This window comes from Triticum urartu, chromosome 6 (genome assembly GCF_003073215.2).
Source record: "Triticum urartu cultivar G1812 chromosome 6, Tu2.1, whole genome shotgun sequence".
Classification (NCBI taxonomy): Eukaryota; Viridiplantae; Streptophyta; class Magnoliopsida; order Poales; family Poaceae; genus Triticum; species Triticum urartu.
The window spans coordinates 202481908-202501089 of NC_053027.1; the positions used below are offsets into that span (position 1 = coordinate 202481908).

The 19182-nt window shown below is 46.8% G+C and overlaps 1 pseudogene; it reads left to right on the top strand.

Moving 5' to 3' along the window:
* The first annotated feature begins 6369 nt into the window (after positions 1-6369).
* Positions 6370-9811, top strand: LOC125516700 (annotated as a pseudogene).
* The last annotated feature ends 9371 nt before the right edge of the window (positions 9812-19182 follow it).

Genomic DNA, 19182 nt, shown 5'->3' on the forward strand with positions numbered 1-19182 from the left:
TCGCTTCACAGCATCGATACGCGGCACCGCATCAACAAGCCTCTGCACCAAACCGAAATAGCTATTCGGAACAGGCTCGGTTGGCCACAACCGGATTACGGCATCCTTCATGGCAGCGCCGGATATCCTATGAAGTTCGGCCCATTGGGACATCTGTTCATTGAGCAACAGAGGGCGCTTTGATGCGCCAAACTGCGACCAAAAAAGCTTCTCCGTTGCATATCCATCTCGCGCTTGGTAATACTGCGGCGCATCGGCACAACTCTTCGGTAAGTCCAAGAATTCGTCCGGAGAACTCCATACTTGGTTAAGATGGGCATAGTTCGGGTCACCGAACTTAGTTTGCAGCAGAAAGGGCTTGCCAGCCGCAATCTCCCTCGCCTATCGAACCTCCTCACGGGCTGCTCTGGATTCCGACCGTGCTTCTCTAGCCTCTTGTAAGGCCTTGTCTAGATCAGCCGTTAAGGCTTTACTCTCCTTCTCCAGAAATTCACAGCGGCCGGTAGCATTCTCCAGTTCAAGCATCATAGTGGATATCTTCTCCTCATCTTAGCGTCGTGCAGCTTGTTCGGCTTTTAATTCATCCGATGCCTTCTCGGCAGCAGCATTACTACGACGGGCCTGCTCCTTGGCCCGGGCCAGCTCCGCTCGAAGAACTTCAACGGCGGCAGCACCATCTGCAGCCATGCATATTCCAGCATCTAAATCTCAGCATCATGCTTATACCACAAAATTGTAGGAGGATTGCCGCGAATACATCCTTGTGACTCGTCAAGACGCATATTGATTAAAGCAAGATCATCCCCTGCCACATCAAGCTTCCGCTGCAACTCGGCAATTTCCATAGTCCGGGAAGCGGCCAAGGGGAGAGCAGCCTATGTTCAAAGTTGGTCAGGTTAGTCCTCAAACGATCCTTTTCGATCCTCCATTTTGCTTCCCAGTGGAAGCCAACCCGAGTATCAAGGGCTACTACCTATACACAGGCGCATCTTTGCAAATGAAACATAGCTGAAAACATTATGTCACAAACCTCGAGGCCCTTCAGTAGGCTCATGAAGGCTTCATTTAATCCGCTCTTCGCGGACGAAATCTTTTCAATCACTGTACCCATCAAGGTACGCTATTCCCCCGAGACAGATGCTTTCCACAACATGCCCCGCAACATATCCGGAGTCCCCGGGTCTTCGGAAGCTGCTCCAAAAGCACAATCATCCTTTGAAGAAATCTGCTCACTCGTCTCCAAAATCACTGTCGGCTGTGAACCAGACAGTTCGGGGCCTTTGTTATCATCAGCCCTGGAATCCCGGATGGTCGGAGGTCCACCTTTGGGTACTACCTCTTTCGTCCCCTAGTCTAAAGGGACCCTCCGCGATAACACTTCAGAGTCATCCGCCTTATTGGGCGAGGAGGTCGGAGGAGGCGTCTCGCTCTCCATCATCTCTGGGAGGAGACTCCCCGAAGAAGAGGATCACCCATAAAAATCTTGTGCCGACCTGTAAAAATGCATAAATGCGTTACGTGTATCTTCGGTAACAATAACGGAGCGGGACGCTATCAAAGTACTCTGGATTCTCTTACGGTTTGGCCGAGGGCTTGTCTCCCTATTGGAGCTGCTCAACGGCGTCGCTTTCCAAACCGAAGCCGATCGACGGTGGCATCTTGCCCTTCTTGGAAGACCGCCCCTCCCAATCTTCAAAGGCGGCCCTTTCCCTCCTGTTTGGAGAAGGGATACTGGGTCCTTTTCCGCCTCCTTCTTCGGGCGAGGAAAGGTCGATTTCTCCGGACTCAGTATCTGACTTACCTCCGAAACCAAGGTCATCTTGGGTCTTCTCGCCCTCCCCTGCTGGTGCCTAGTATGGCGCCAAGGCCAGCATCCTTGTTAACACGAGAGTAGCTGAGTCTTCGGGAAGGGGAGCCGGACACCTAATCCGTTCCACCTTCTTTATCCAGCCCTGGAAAAGGATGATATTGTTGGTATCTTGCCACTGGGTATCTGACTATAAGGTATTCGGTAAACGGGTACTTACCGGGGTATCCGGATGGTTACAGTCTAGGCCGACATCTTCGGTGATGTCCGGCCATTGCCTTTGTTTCCCGAAGAATAATCTCCACATTCCTTCGTGCGTTGTGCTGAAGAAGTGTTGAAGAGTCCGCGACCCTTCTTGATTGAACTCCCATAGGCGGAGAGGCCGTCGCTGGCATGGCAGGGTCCGACGAACTAGCATTACTTGAATGATGTTGGCTATGTCGATGTCCCTCTCAATGAGGCTTCGGATGCGACTCTGCAGAGTTCGCACATCATTCATTGATCCCCAATCCAGCCCCTTGTTAATCCACAATGCAAGCTGAATTGGGGGGCTGGATCGGAATGCGGGCATAGTTGCCCACTTGGAGCCACGGGGCTCGGTGATATAGAACCACCCATGCTGCCACAGATCAGAAGATTTGGCGAAGGATCCTTTCAGCCAAACGGCGCTAGCAAGCTTGCTCACTGTAGCGCCGCCGCACTCGGCCTACCCCCCCTCTACCACTTGCGGCTTCACATCGAAGGTCTTGAGCGACAAGCCGAAGTGCGGAGGAGTTTGGAGGAAGGCTTCACACGTGACGATAAACACCGAGATAAGAAGACTAGAGTCCAGGGCCAAATCGTGAAAGTCTAGCCCGTAATAGAACATGAGCCCTCGGGCGAAGGGGTTAAGTGCAAACCCCAACCCGCGGAGGAAGTGGGACACGAACACGACCCTCTCGCCGGATCTGGGGGTAGGAATAACCTGCCCCTCGACAGGAAGCCGATGATGGATTTCAGCGATCAGGTACCTCGCCGCCCGAAGCTTTGCAATATCTTCCTCCGCAACAGAAGAAGCTACCCACCGGCGTTGACGGTTGGATCCGGACATGATTGGGGCTGGTGGCGACCGAAACCCGGGTGTTGGAACTCGGGGTAGCAGGGGTTGAGAAAGAGGCAAGCGTGGAAGAAAAAGACGGGTTTGTACCCCTATATAAAGGCTGCAAATATCAAACGTCTCCTCTTGGGCCTCAAAAACTTTCTTGTTTCCAAGGAGTTGTACCCAAGCGACGGTTGGGTTACCCACGTCCGGGTTGACAGGAATCCCTTAAAAAAAGGGAGGCACCATCTCCGCTTGGATAAGACGTGCCAATAAGACCACGTCTTGGGATGTGGGGCGACGGGGCGGCTAAAACGGTTCGCAAGTAGTAGTCGGGCAGGCGTGGTGTCATATTATCAAAAAGTGGTCGATGGAACTCATGGAATATTATGTCCTCTGCGGTTGTGCATACAAGTCCGGATACAATCATTACATCTGAAGATCAACTAGGAGTTCGGCAGGGGGAACCCGCCTTGCAATGCCGAAGACAATCTGCGCGCCAGACTCCTCGTCATTGAAGCCAGGTTCAGGGGCTACTGAGGGAGTCCTGGACTAAGGGGTCCTCGGGCGTCCGGCCTGTTATCCATGGGCTGGACTAATGGGTTGTGAAGACATGAAGACTGTACCCGTGTCTGGATTGGACTCTCCTTGGTGTGGAAGGCAAGCTTGGTGACCGACTATGAAGATCCCTTCTTATGTAACCGACTCTATGTAACCCTAGATCCCCCCTCCCCGGTGTCTATATAAACCGGAGGGGTTAGTCCGGAAAGGATATATTCATTACCATAGTCATACAGGCTAGGATTCTAGGGTTTAGCCATTACGATCTCGTGGTAGATCAAATCTTGTAATACCCATATTCATCAAGATCAATCAAGCAGGAAGTAGGGTATTACCTCTATAGAGAGGGCCCGAACCTGGGTAAACATCGTGTCCCCCGTCTCCTGTTACCATCGATCCTAGACGCATAGTTCGGGACCCCCTACCCGAGATCCGCCGGTTTTGACACCGACAGGTGGCCCCCCTCTAGTACTTCTTTCGCCCAATATTTTTTTATGTATTCTAAAAATAATTCCCGTGGAGTTTTAGGACTTTTGGAGCTGTGCGGAATAGGTCTCTAATATTTGCTCCTTTTCCAGCCCAGAATTCCAGCTGCCGGCATTCTTCCTCTTCATGTAAACCTTATAAAATAAGAGAGAATAGGCATAAGTATTGTGACATAATGTGTAATAACAGCTCATAATGCAATAAATATTGATATAAAAGCATGATGCAAATGGACGTATCATGAAGACGTACGACTATATCAACCGTGTTGTCATAACGCTTCCGCTTACGGTCTACGAGGGTACGTGGACAACACTCTTCTCTCTCGTTGCTATGCATCACCATGATAGATCTTGCGTGTGCGTAGGAAATTTTTGAAATTACCGCGTTCCCCACATGAACGACGAAGAAGGAGAAGCGGGGTGGAGCCGGCTGGAACGCTGGAGGTGACAGAGACGTAGAGTTTCGGCAGGGATGTGGTGTGGCGACTGGGGTGGTGGAGTGGCGATGAAGGCAAGAGAGAAAGAAGAAAGGAGAGAAAATAAAGAGATGAAGGCGCGGGGTACAGGGAGGGTTTTGGGTGGGCCGGGGGTGTCGAAGTCCTACTGTCTGGCGTCTGGGCTCCCGCAAAGCTTCCCACGTTGTTTCCGGTTTGCGAGAGAAAGTATATTCAGACTGCGTAGAGGACCAATGTAGGCCTGTGTTGAATGACTTCTGTGGTCCGAATAGCACAGTCCGAACATATGTGAGCGGTTTGTGCGTTAGATGCCCTTATTACAAGCATGTCATTCACAACAAAACAACACAAGACAAAGCCCGCGTCATCTGCCATACCATAAGTTATTAAAGACTCTCCGGCAAAACAAAAATTACTTATTAAAAAAACAAAAATTACAGGCAAGCTCAAAACGCTGCATAAGAAACTTGTTGAAGCTGACCAAAGATAGGCTCAAACTCCACCGGCAAGGCGAGTTTTTGTTCTGTTTATTGGCTTGGGGGTGCAATCCAAGCCCCGTGTATCGCCGTGTATGGTATGACACACATTGCAAACACCGGGATAACTGGGAGTTGCTAAAGTTCTTTTTTTGAAGGAAAACAATTCAAAACAACGGCAAAAGTTTTGTCTTATTGATTAATTAAAAAGAGAATTTACCCGGTTAATTTACGAAAAACCGGCTGAAAATCAATATAATCATGGACTACTCATAAAGCATAAAATCATGCACAAGCAGTCAACCAAACTCATTCAACATACAACAGCCGCAACCCCGGACATTTGAACAACGAAATAGGACCATGACAAGAACACCTCAGGAAAAGGCATTGTGCGCCACAAGAGACACAATAACAACCCAAACCTTGAGGACGAGCCAAGAAACAGAAGATCCTCCATCAAGCAGCTGCAGCACCGTCTTCAGAGGCGGTCGATGTTGTGTACAATGACCGCTAGCTATGGCAAATGCAAGCGTGCAACCAATTTTACCATATTTTTCATGACAGCGTAATTGTGAAAAAAAAAAGAACTGCGGGATGCAATAAAAATCAGCACTAGTCCAAATTAGATTCAATAGACGCTACAAAATCTATCATTGCTTGTTTCCACAAGTGTCAATTCACCTATCCAAAACAAAACAAAACAATACAATTTCAATTCCATTGGAACATATCCACCTGCAGCTCCCATCGATTGATACGGCATCACAAACTGAAGGAAGTGCAAAGAGAGACAGTTCCTTACACGGACACCCTTCTTCCATGAAAAATCGGTATTGGTAATTGTTTTTATCTGGGTATCATTGGCCGTCACACAAATCTTAAAGCACGTGTCGTACCGAAATGACAATGACAACAGAAGTGACCCCAAGGAGGAATCTAACAGACTAGACAGAAGTGACCACCGCAGTAATGCGGTTCATAAACTTGAATCATCCATTTGGAGTCTGCATTCTTGGCCAGTGACAGTAAAATGGCTGTCAATTTTCCCGGTAGGCGGTATGAACGAAATAAACTTTGCAAGCATCTTAAGATTCCAAGTAGGGTGCTGTTGATGTCTTATCGCCATCAGGATACTTGGGCAGCCGGTATTTTCCATCCTGTATTGAATGGCTTCATGCACTACAAGTGTCACTTCCCTGTCAGATTGAGCTCATTTCTGCTAACTTACTTGTCAGAATGGTAGTGAGGGGAAGGTCGTTCATCAACGGGTCCCCCTCTTATAGAAGAAAATAAAAATATAATAAATGAGAGAAATGACAGAGTTCTATAGGCGTTTCATCAGTGCCAACCGTAATCACTAGTAAGATAAAGGCCGAGGCCAACCTGTGGGGTATGGCGGGCGCTAAACATGGGGAGTGCTTCGGTACAACCCCTAAAACGTATAATGACCAGGATGATCATTTCACATTAGGTCTAGGAATACCCATCCGACGCCGTACGTATGCGCGCGACGTCGTACGCCCGCCCGTGTATGCCGCACCCGTTGCTGTACGTCGCGCCCGTCGCCGTACGCCCGCCTGCATATGCCGCACTCGTCGCCGTACATCGCCGTTGTACGCCCGCACGTCTCCACATTGGCGTTTATGGAAGAAAAAAACGTCACGGGAGCCGCCGACGCCCGCCGTCGTAACCCTAAACCCTAAACACATCCATGCCGTCTCCACATTGCCGCCTGTCTCCACGTAGTCGCCGCGCGTCTCCACGTCGCCGCCCAAATAGGCCGCCGCGCGTGCCCTGGCGCCGTTGCTGCTGCCGCCGCGTTCCTTTGCCGTCGCCCAGATGGCCGCCCACCCGTGATCTCGGCCACCATCCTGACGCCGTTGACACCTGCCTCGGCCGGTCAGCAACATCACGTCGTCAGCGCATTGGTCATCGGACAAAATGGATCCAGCTGACATCCTCGCTGCCATGCAAGAGGTTGGTTTGAGACGTCGTTGTGCTTGATGAACTACTTATTTTAGGGATGATGTTACACGGTGTTCGATTGATCTTAGAATTTTCTTAAACATGTATAGATAGACGAGGAGGGCGATTATGATGGCGATGATTACGGCGACGACAACGGAACCTTGTCAATGAATATGGATGAACCTGCTAAGGAGAATTACATGAGTTTGGATGAATCTTATAGTGGAAATCTAAGTTTGACCAATATTGATAAAAACAATAAATACGATAAACCGCACGGACAATTACATGTTTTTTTGCATCATGCAGCGACATGGCGATAATGATGATGATATGGATATAGATAATTCATTTACTGAAAGTGCACTCCGGGTATGTTTTAAAAACAATAGGAGAAGAAATGACATAATAACCGTATGAGCGCTTACATGTATTTTTTTTAAATGTGCGCAGATGGACGAGGACGGGGACTTTGTGAGGAATATTGTGGACGATGAAAGTGACAAATCGTATGTTGATGCATCTCATGATGACAGCTCCAGCAAAGTAAGTTTTGAAACTCACATACATTACATATTAAAATAATAACTGACTGACATACATGATTTCATGCCTTAATTTACAGGGGGATGTAGATGGTCCTAGCGGGAAGGATGAGCATGTTGTTGATGATCTGTTTAATTTTGACATCGGATTTGATGAATATCAGCAAGATTCATTAGACACGCATTGGAAGGTCATGAGGAAGACGTTCGGGTCACTAGGAGAGGCTTACATTTTCTATAACCAGTATGCTACGGAGTGTGGTTTTAGCGTAAGAAAGGACTCGCTGAAATTTTCGAAAGGTCCTGAGGGAACTATGCGCTTGAGAAAGTATTTGTGTGCGAAAGCTGGGAAACACAGGCAAAACTTTGTACAATGGAAGGCAGGACCCACAGGCTCAGAGCGGAGACTCGTTGCTTCTGCGATGCGCATATAACTTTGAAGCTTGATAAGGAGCGTGACGTTTGGTATGTCAGCAGTTTCAGTGATGATCACAATCACGTTCCAGCTAGACCAGATGAAGTCACGTTTCTTCGGTCTCATAATCAGATAAAAGAATTTCAAAAAGCTGAGATCTTAACTATGGCAGGTGCTGGAATCAGGAAATATATGATTTATGATAACGTCGTTGGTAGGTATGGGTCATATCCAAAGGCTGATTTTGGGAGGAAGAAGCTTTATAACATGTGTTATAGAGAGAAAAATGAAGTTGCTTGCACAAGGTGATGCAGACACTGCCATATTGGGATCATGATAACCAAAAGAGAGAGGGATCTAGATTTCTTCTTTGAGCACACCGTCGATGATGAAGGAAGGCTGAAAAATCTATTCTGGTATGATTCTCAATCACGTCGAGACTATATTAACTACGGTGATGTGTCTGCCTTCGACAACACATACAGGATGAATAGATATGGCATGCCATTTATACCTTTTGTCGGTCTGAACAACCACCGTTGCACCACGGTATTTGGTTGTGCTCTTGTGTCTGACGAGACGGAAGATACATATATCTGGGTGCTTCAAACGTTTTTGAGGGCTCATTGTCAGAAGAGGCCCAGGTCAGTAATTACCGATGGAGTTGCATCTATTATTAAAGCCATCAGAAAGGTACTTTCGGAGGTTTGGCACCGTCTTTGCTCGTGGCATATTGAGAAGAACATGCAGAAACACCTTCATCATAAGTCTCTAAAGGAGTTCAGGTCTCTACTTTATTATGCCACTTCAAAAAAAGTATTTGAGGAGAGATGGGCAGCGTTTACCGCCAAATGGCAGTCGGAGAAAACAATAACATGGTTACGTAGGATGTACAAGAAGAAAAGGCTTTGGGCTGCATCATATCTATCTGGTGGGTCTTTCATAGGTATGCGAAGTAACCAGCAAAGTGAGAGTCTGAATGCATGCCTTCACTTGCATCTAGACTCCGGTATGACTATTGTTGATATGATTGTGCACTATGAGAACTGCATAGTTCGTCTCCATGAGAACGAGGCGCGTGACGATTACACAAACTCACAAACATACCCAGTACCAGTATTGGACGAGTGTAAACATATTGAGAAATTAGCTGCCCATGAGTTCACGGCGACAAACTTTTATATCTTACAGGAAGATATGAAGAAGGCACGGGAGCTTGAGGTCCTTGAGAGACTGAGAGGAGCAGACACTCACAGGTTCATACTGACATGGAAAGAAAATAGGGATATCAAATTCACACATGTACTAAGTTTCCGGTTAATACAATTCTAGCATGAATAATAAACATTTATCATGATATAAGGAAATATAAATAACAAATTTATTATTGCCTCTAGGGCATATTTCCTTCACAATTATAGTCCCTAACAGGACGAGAAACGCCATCCAAACAAATTCATCGTCCGTATTTTTATTTCTCACAATCTTTTGAATGAGATCATCAATCAAGATTTTACCAGTCTTTTTGTTAACAAAAATAACTGGAATTTTCTTTACTGCTTTCCCTTGGTCCATACTCAAAAAACTAGAAACATCCACTCCTTCATTCTTCAAACCAAATATAGGGAACACATCATCAGGCCTCAGTGAAATCAACCCTTTCTTTCCGGCTGCCTCTTGGACCATGGATTTTTTTAGTACTTAGATTGAAACCTTGAATCATAAGTGCAAGAAAATTATCACCCATCTTCACTGAAGGTATTCGTAACATGCCCTCCATCTCCGTTTCGTAAAATTTGAATCGCTGACTTGGTGTTAACTTATTAACAAGTTTAACCCACTTTTCTAACGAACATGCAATCACGCCATCGATGTCCATACTGCATATAATAATATCTATGTGACGTTGCATGCAGCTGAGATGTTATATTACAATGAAACATATTCAAAGAAATACCTATCTGACGGCGACCAGTGTGGGCGGCGGCGAGGCTGACGGCGACCAGTGCGGGTGACGGCGTGTGCTAACGGCGACCAGTGTGCGTGACGACGGGCGCTGACATCGACCACTGCGGGTGACGGCGGGGCGTTGACGGCGACCACTGCGGGTGACAGCGGGCGTTGACGGCGACCAGTGTGGGGTGGCGGCGGGCGCTGGGGGTGACGGCGGGCGGGATCAGATCTGGCACGTCGTCGACACGTACGAGGTCGAAAGTGCATGCATGATGTGATTGGGCACCGACGTCCGAGATTGTCGGGAATATTCTCTCAGGTAGCGATGGCTCGTGGAGATATTTACGGCGTCGGGCCCGCGGTGATCAGTTTGCAATCAATACACGCGGCGTGATATAACCGTCGGTCGTGCTTTAGTCCTACTCCGGTCGAGATTTTCTAATTCAATTTTAATAAGCGTCTATCTATGATTAACTCTATTTGAAGGAGATGTAGTGTCAATAGAGTCAGTGCATCTCTCCTTCGCATCCGCCAAACGGGCCCATTTTTTTCTACGTGCTACAGTGACCATGCAGAGCGCGCACGCAAAATTTTGTCGCGTTTCGATCCTGTATGAAATTTCTACGATTTTCCGGGCCGAAAACCTCTAAAATACTGCTCGGACGTGACGCAATGTGTGTTCGTTGTCGGATTTCGTTCATTTTTGGCGTGAGGTGCCTGGGTGGGGCCCCACATGCGGTGCCAAAAGTTGGGTGCATTCCATGAAACTGTTCAGGTACTTGGTGTGAAAGGTCGTGGTTTCTGTATGGGCGAAGGGGACCCTCAGTCGCACGTCTCTCCTTCGCATCCGCCAAATGGGTCATTTTTCCACGTGCTACAGTGACCATGCAGGACACGCACGCCAAATTTTGTCACGTTTCAAGGCTGTATGGAATTTCTACGATTTTTCGGGCCGAAAACCCCTAAAATACTGCCCGGACGTGACGCAATGTGTGTTCGTTGTCGGATTTCGTTCATTTTTGGCGTGGGGTGCCCGGGTGGGGCCCCACAAGCGGTGCCAAAAGTTGGGTGCATTCTGTGAAACCGCTTAGGTACTTAGTGTGGAAGGCGGGTGGTTTTGGTATGGGCGGAGGGGACCCTCGGTCGCACGTCTCTCCTTCGCATCTGCCAAACAGGCCCATCTTTTTCCACGTACTACAATGACCATGCAGGGCCGCACGCCAAATTTTGTCGCGTTTCGTGGATGTATGGAATTTCTATGATTTTCCAGGCAAAACCCCCTAAAATACTGTCCGAACGTGACACAACGTGCGTTCGTTGTCGGATTTCGTTCATTTTTGGCGTGGGGTGCCCAGGTGGGGCCCCACACGCGGTGCCAAAAGTTGGGTGCAGTCCGTGAAACCGCTCAGATACTTGCTGTGGAAGGGGGTGGTTTTGGTATGGGCGGAGGGGACCCTCGGTCGCACGTCTCTCCTTCGCATCCGCCAAACGGGCCCATTTTTTCCACGTGCTACAGTGACCATGCAGGGCACGCACGCCAAATTTTGTCGCGTTTCGAGGCTGTATGGAATTTCTACGATTTTCCGGGCCGAAAACCCCTAAAATACTGCCCGGATGTGACGCAACGTGCGTTCATTGTCGGATTTCGTTCATTTTTTGCGTGGGGTGCCCGGGTGGGGCCCCACACACGGTGCCAAAATTTGGGTGCATTCCGTGAAACCGCTCAGGCACTTGCTGTGGAAGGGGGTGGTTTTGGTATGGGCAGAGGGGACCCTCGGTCGCACGTCTCTCCTTCGCATCCGTCAAACGGGCCCATTTTTTCCACATGCTACAGTGACCATGCAGGACACGCACGTTAAATTTTGTCGCGTTTCGGGGCTGTATGGAATTTCTACGATTTTCCAGGCCGAAAACCCCTAAAATACTGCCCGGGCGTGACGCTACGTGTGTTCATTGTCGGATTTCGTTCATTTTTTACGTGGAGTGCCCAGATGGGGCCCCACACGCGGTGCCAAAAGTTGGGTGCATTCCGTGAAACCGCTCAGGTACTTGGTGTGGAAGGCAGTGGTTTCGGTATGGGCGGAGGGGCCCTCGGTCGCACTCTCTCCTTCGCATCCGCCAAACGGGCCCATTTTTTCCACGTGCTACAATAACCATGCAGGGCACGCACGCCAAAATTTGTCGCGTTTCGAGGCTGTATGAAATTTCTACAATTTTCCGGGCCGAAAACCCCTAAAATATTGCCCGGACGTGACGCAATGGGCGTTCGTTGTCGGATTTCGTTCATTTTTGGCATGGGGTGCCCGGGTGGGGCCCCACACGCGCTGCCAAAAGTTGGGTGCATTCCGTGAAACCGCTCAGGTAAATTGCTGCCGAATTTCAAAAACAGATTTGAAATAATATTCTCGGATTTCAAGAAATGTTAATGAATTTAAAAATTCTCGGATTCATAAAGTTGATGAATTTAAAAATATTCTCTGATTCATAAATGTTAATGAATTTAGAAATATTTCAGAAAATATTAATGAATTAAAAATTCTCGGATTCATAAATGTTAATGAATTTAAAAATATTCTCTGATTCATAAATGTTAATGAATTTAAAAATATTTCAGAAAATGTTAATGAATTTTAAAATATTCTCTGGTTCATAAATGTTAATGAATTTAAAAATATTCTCTGATTCATAATGTTAATGAATTTAAAAGTATTTCAAAAATGTTAATGTATTAAAATATCTCACTTTTTTATTTTATTTTTGTTTATTATTTCATATATTTTTATTTCAAACTTTTAGTTTTTTCATCCACCCGGCTTTATTATATGAACATATTTTAACACAATCTGAACATTTGTAATACACTTTATAGAATTTTAGATACACATTTGACATTTTATTTCAGTTTTGTTTTATATTTTTTGTGCTATGTATATTAGTTGGAAATTTTTGAAATATATTGTGAACATTTTTATGCATGGGTCAGAAATTTTTCAAATACATACTGACTATTTTTTTCAAATTAACGTTGAATATTTTGCTAGTTTTTCAACAAACTTTGAAGAGACATTAAAACAGCATTCAAAAAACTACATTGAACATAGAGATATTTTACATAGTTCATTCAAACCTAAACGAGTTCATCCAAACCTAAACGATTTCATACATAGTTCATACTTAGAATGATTTCTTTAAAACAACTACTCCTCGCCGTCGCTAGCCGCGAGATCGATGACCTCCACCTCGCCGTCACTGCCGCTGTCGTCGTCGTCGCTGCTCCGGGCTAAGCGGTCCCAGGCGATGTCGTCTTCCTCCGAGGACTCCTTCGCCTCCGCCTGCGGGACCACCGCCGGAATCGCCGCCGCCGCCTGGATCGTTGTCGCCTGCTCGGCGGCCTCCCTCGCAGAAGCCGCCGCTGCAGCCACCGACGCCCGTAGTGCGACGAGGTAGTCCGGCGTATCGTCGGGATCGCCGTCCTCCCGAAGAACGACCTGCTCCGGCGGCAGTTCCACCTCCGGCGGGGCGGGGGGATCGGCGGGCGCCGGCGCAGGTGGTGGAGAGGTCCGACGGCCGCGCGCTCCTAGATGGGGGCGTGGGGCAAGAAGGCGGCGGCGGTCACCGTTGAGGTCGGGCGTGAAGACCATCCTACCCTTTTAAGTTTTCAGGTGGAGGGGTATAAGGCGTGGCAGATGTTTCGGGATCGCCTGCCCTCCTCTAATAACATCGCTCGTAGGAACGGGCCTTCCGATGGCTCTTGCGCTCTATGCGGGCATCACGAAGATGCCAACCACATCTTTTTCAACTGCTACCTTGCACGCTTTGCTTGGAGTGCGGTTCGGGAGGCTTTTGATCAGAACTGGAACCCGCTCTTAGCTTCGGACCTTCGCGCTATTCTTGTAGCTCATAGGGGCGGTTTTGGTCATGTGTTCTGGAGATGTGTGGGTGCTTTGTTGTGGGCCATCTGGACTACACGCAACAAGATGACTATTGAGCACAAATTTCCTTCTCACCCGGCTGACATTATTTTCAAATGTCACTTGTTCCTTTAGACATGGACGCCGTTGGGGAAACGGCATGATGCGGATCGCATGACGGAGGCTATGGAGCGGATTCAGTTGATTCAGATCGGCGCCCGCCACTAGCTTGCCGTTGGATGCGATCTTTTGGACTGGCCGTCTGCACGCTGCTACTTATTTTCATTTTCTTTTCCTCGCAGGCTTCGGCCGGTAGCATGTAATGTACCTTGGTTGCGTCCGTTTTACTTTATGTGTTATGTGGTTAACTTGTTGGACTCTGCCTTGTGTGGGCTTTATTAATTTAAAGTTGGACGCCTTCGGCGTCTTTGTTCTAAAAAAAGGGGTATAAGACGATCTGGACCATTGATGTGTCCAGGGGTTGTACCGAAGAAGAAGTGCGTTAAACATTCTAGATATTTGATGGCGCAAGAGTAGACATGTTGTGCCCGACCATTTTTTTTTGAAAAGGAGGTCATCCCCCAGCCTCTGCATCGGATAGATGCATGCAACCACTTTATTAAAAAGACGATAAAACAAAGTCTGGAGTGCAAAGGACTGCTCACAAAAGGAGCCAAGTGAAAATAAAAACAAAAAATTACAAGTCTCAAAGCCGCATCCGGCTTAACGAGGATCCACTAAGGACCAATCCTATGCAGTGATCGCCATCCAAACCGGTTGAAGAAAACCTAAGCTGCCATCTCCCATCGGTTGCACCCAGTAGCCAGCTGCTCTCTGGAGGCCGTAGGAGTGATTAATGACCAAGTATGGATCCATGCCGTAGCCCGGAATATAACCTGCAAGAAATTAGTCATAGGTTTTCTCTTAAAAATTATATCATTCCTATAGTTCCATATAACCCAAATAAGTACGCATATTCCAATCCAAATATTACGCGCGAGATGTACATTCACTCCATCAAGCCACCTCCCAAACAAAGTCTCTATGCTATTAGGAGGTGAAATATTAAAGGCTACATGCACCGATCTCTAAAGTAACTTCGCAAGCGGGCAATCAAGAAATAGGTGTTGTATTGTTTCATCCTGATCACAATAGCAACACCTCGAGCCACCTACCCATCTCCGCCTAAGTAAGTTATCTTTGGTTAGGATCACTTGTTTGTGGACAAACCACAGAAATATCTTAATTCGTAGGGGTACTTTAACTCGCCAAATATGAAGCGATCGCGGGATTGGGCCAAAGTTGATGAGATCTAAGTACATAGACTTGACTGTGAACAAGCCATTATTCGTGAGCTTCCATCTAAAAGAATCCTTCTCATCGGAAAGGTGTACCTCCATTAGCCTCCTCACTAAGTGCAGCCAAGAGGTCCAGTGTTCCCCAACTAGAGATCTCCTGAACTGGATATTCAAGGTACTGTCTGCATCGCCACGTACTCTTCCTTACGTTGAGCAATATGAAGGAAATATGCCCTAGAGGCAATAATAAAGTTATTATTTATTTCCTTATATCATGATAAATGTTTATTATTCATGCTAGAATTGTATTAACCGGAAACATAATACATGTGTGAATACATAGACAAACAGAGTGTCACTAGTATGCCTCTACTAGACTAGCTCGTTAATCAAAGATGGTTATGTTTCCTAACCATGGACAAAGAGTTGTTATTTGATTAACGGGATCACATCATTAGGTGAATGATCTGATTGACATGACCCATTCCATTAGCTTAGCACCCGATCGTTTAGTATGTTGCTATTGCTTTCTTCATGACTTATACATGTTCCTATGACTATGAGATTATGCAACTCCCGTTTACCGGAGGAACACTTTGTGTGCAACCAAATGTCACAACGTAACTGGGTGATTATAAAGATGCTCTACAGGTGTCTCCAAAGGTACATGTTGGGTTGGCGTATTTCGAGATTAGGATTTGTCACTCCGATTGTCGGAGAGGTATCTCTGGGCCCTCTCAGTAATGCACATCACATAAAGCCTTGCAAGCATTGCGACTAATGAGTTAGTTGTGGGATGATGGATTACGGAACGAGTAAAGAGACTTGCCGGTAACGAGATTGAACTAGGTATTGGATACCGACGATCGAATCTCGGGCAAGTAACACACCGATGACAAAGGGAACAACGTATGTTGTTATGCGGTCTGACCGATAAAAGATCTTCGTAGAATATGTAGGAGCCAATATGAGCATCCAGGTTCCGCTATTGGTTATTGACCGGAGACGTGTCTCGGTCATGTCTACATTGTTCTCGAACCCGTAGGGTCCGCACGCTTAAGGTTTCGATGACAGTTATATTATGAGTTTATACATTTTGATGTACCGAAGTTTGTTCGGAGTCCCAGATGTGATCACGGACATGACGAGGAGTCTCGGAATGGTCGAGACATAAAGATTGATATATTGGAAGCCTATATTTGGATATCGGAAGTGTTCTGGGTGAAATCGGGATTTTACCGGATTACCAGGAGGTTACCGGAACCCCCCGGGAGGTATATGGGCCTTAATGGGCCTTAGTGGAAGAGAGGAGAGGTGGCCAGGGCTGGGCCGCGCGCCCCTCCCCCCTTAGTCCGAATAGGACAAGGAGAGAGGGGGCCGGCGCCCCCCTTCCTTCTCTCTCTCTCCTCTTTCCCACTTAACGAATCCTATTCCAACTAGGAAAGGGGGGGAATCCTACTCCCGGAGGGAGTAGGACTCCTCCTGGCGCGCCCTATGATGGCCGGCCGCCCCCCCCCCTTTTGATCCTTTATATACGGAGGCAGAGGGCACCCCTTGAGACACAAGTTGATCCACGTGATCATATTCTTAGCCGTGTGCGGTGCCCCCTTCCACCATAGTCCTCGATAATATTATAGCGGTGCTTAGGCGAAGCCCTGCGACGGTAGTACATCAAAATCATCACCACACCGTCGTGCTGACGGAACTCTTCCCCGACACTTTGCTGGATCGGAGTCCGGGGATCGTCATCGAGCTGGACGTGTGCTAGAACTCGGAGGTGCCGTAGTTTCGGTGCTTGATCGGTCGGGCCGTGGAGACGTACGACTACATCAACCTAACGCTTCCATTGTCGATCTACAAGGGTACGTATATCACACTCTCCCCTCTCGTTGCTATGCATCACCATGATCTTGCGTGTGCGTAGGAAATTTTTTGAAATTACTACGAAACCCAACAGTGGCATCCGAGCCTAGGTTTTATATGTTGATGTTATATGCACAAGTAGAACACAAGTGAGTTGTGGGCGATATAAGTCATACTGCTTACCAGCATGTCATACTTTGGTTCAGCGGTATTGTTAGACGAAGCGGCCCGGACCGACATTACGCGTACGCTTACGCGAGACCGGTTCTCCCGACGTGCTTTGCACAAAGGTGGCTAGCGGGTGACAGTTTCTCCAACTTTAGTTGAACCGAGTGTGGCTACGCCCGGTCCTTGCGAAGGTTAAAACAGCACCAACTTGACAAACTATCGTTGTGGTTTTGATGCGTAGGTAAGATTGGTTCTTGCTTAAGCCCGTAGCAGCCACGTAAAACTTGCAACAATAAAGTAGAGGACGTCTAACTTGTTTTTGCAGGGCATGTTGTGATGTGATATGGTCAAGACATGATGCTAAATTTTATTGTATGAGATGATCATGTTTTGTAACCGAGTTATCGGCAACTGGCAGGAGCCATATGGTTGTCGCTTTATTGTATGCAATGCAATCGCGCTGTAATGCTTTACTTTATCACTAAGCGGTAGCGATAGTCGTGGAAGCATAAGATTGGCGAGACGACAACGATGCTACAATGGAGATCAAAGTGTCGCGCCGGTGATGATGGTGATCATGACGGTGCTTCGAAGATGGAGATCACAAGCACAAGATGATGATGGCCATATCATATCACTTATATTGATTGCATGTGATGTTTATCTTTTATGCATCTTATCTTGCTTTGATTGACGGTAGCATTATAAGATGATCTCTCACTAATTATCAAGAAGTGTTCTCCCTGAGTATGCACCGTTGCGAAAGTTCTTCGTGCTGAGACACCACGTGATGATCGGGTGTGATAGGCTCTACGTTCAAATACAACGGGTGCAAAACAGTTGCACACGCGGAATACACGAGCCAAGCATATACAGATATGGCCTCGGAACACGGAGACCGAAAGGTCGCGCGTGAATCATATAGTAGATATGATCAACATAGTGATGTTCACCAATGAAGCTACTCCATCTCACATGATGATCGGACATGGTTTAGTTGATTTGGATCACGTAATCACTTAGAGGATTAGAGGGATGTCTATCTAAGTGGGATTCTGAAGTAATATGATTAATTGAACTTAAATTTATCATGAACTTAGTCCTGATAGTATTTTGCAAATTATGTTGTAGATCAATAGCTCGCGGTGTTGCTTCCCTGTGTTTATTTTTGATATGTTCCTAGAGAAAATTGTGTTGAAAGATGTTAGTAGCAATGATGCGGATTGGATCTGTGATCTGAGGTTTATCCTCATTGCTGCACAGAAGAATTATGTCCTTGATGCACCGCTAGGTGACGGACCTATTGCAGGAGCAGATGCAGACGTTATGAACGTTTGGCTAGCTCAATATGATGACTACTTGATAGTTTAGTGCACCATGCTTAATGGCTTAGAATCGGGACTTCAAAGACGTTTTGAACGTCATGGAGTATATGAGATGTTCCAGGAGTTGAGTTAATATTTCAAGCAAATACCCGAGTTGAGAGATATGAAGTCTCCAACAAGTTCTATAGCTAAAAGATGGAGGAGAATCGCTCAACTAGTGAGCATGTGCCCAGATTGTCTGAGTACTACAATCGCTTGAATCAAGTGGGAGTTAATCTTCCAGATAATATAGTGATTGACAGAATTCTCTAGTCACCATCACCAAGTTAGTAGAACTTCGTGATGAACTATGATATGCAAGGGATAACGGAAACGATTCCCAAGCTCTTCGTAATGCGGAAATTGAAGAAGGTAGAAATCGAGAAAAACATCAAGTGTTGATGGTAGACAAGACCACTAGTTTCAAGAAAAGGGCAGAGGGAAGAAGGGGAACTTCAAGAAGAACAGCAAGCAAGTTGCTGCTCAAGTGAAGAAGCCCAAGTCTGGTCCTAAGCCTGAAACTAAGTGTTTCTACTCCAAAGGGACTGGTCACTGGAAGCGGAACTACCCCAAGTTATTGGCAAATAAGAAGGATGGCAAAGTGAACATAAGTATATTTGATATACATGTTATTGATGTGTACTTTACTAGTGTTTATAGCAACCCCTCAGTATTTGATAGTAGTTCAGTTGCTAAGATTAGTAACTCGTAACGGGAGTTGCAGAATAAACAGAGACTAGTTAAGGGTGAAGTGATGATGTGTGTTGGAAGTGGTTCCAAGATTGATATGATCATCATCGCAGACTCCCTATACTTTCGAGATTAGTGT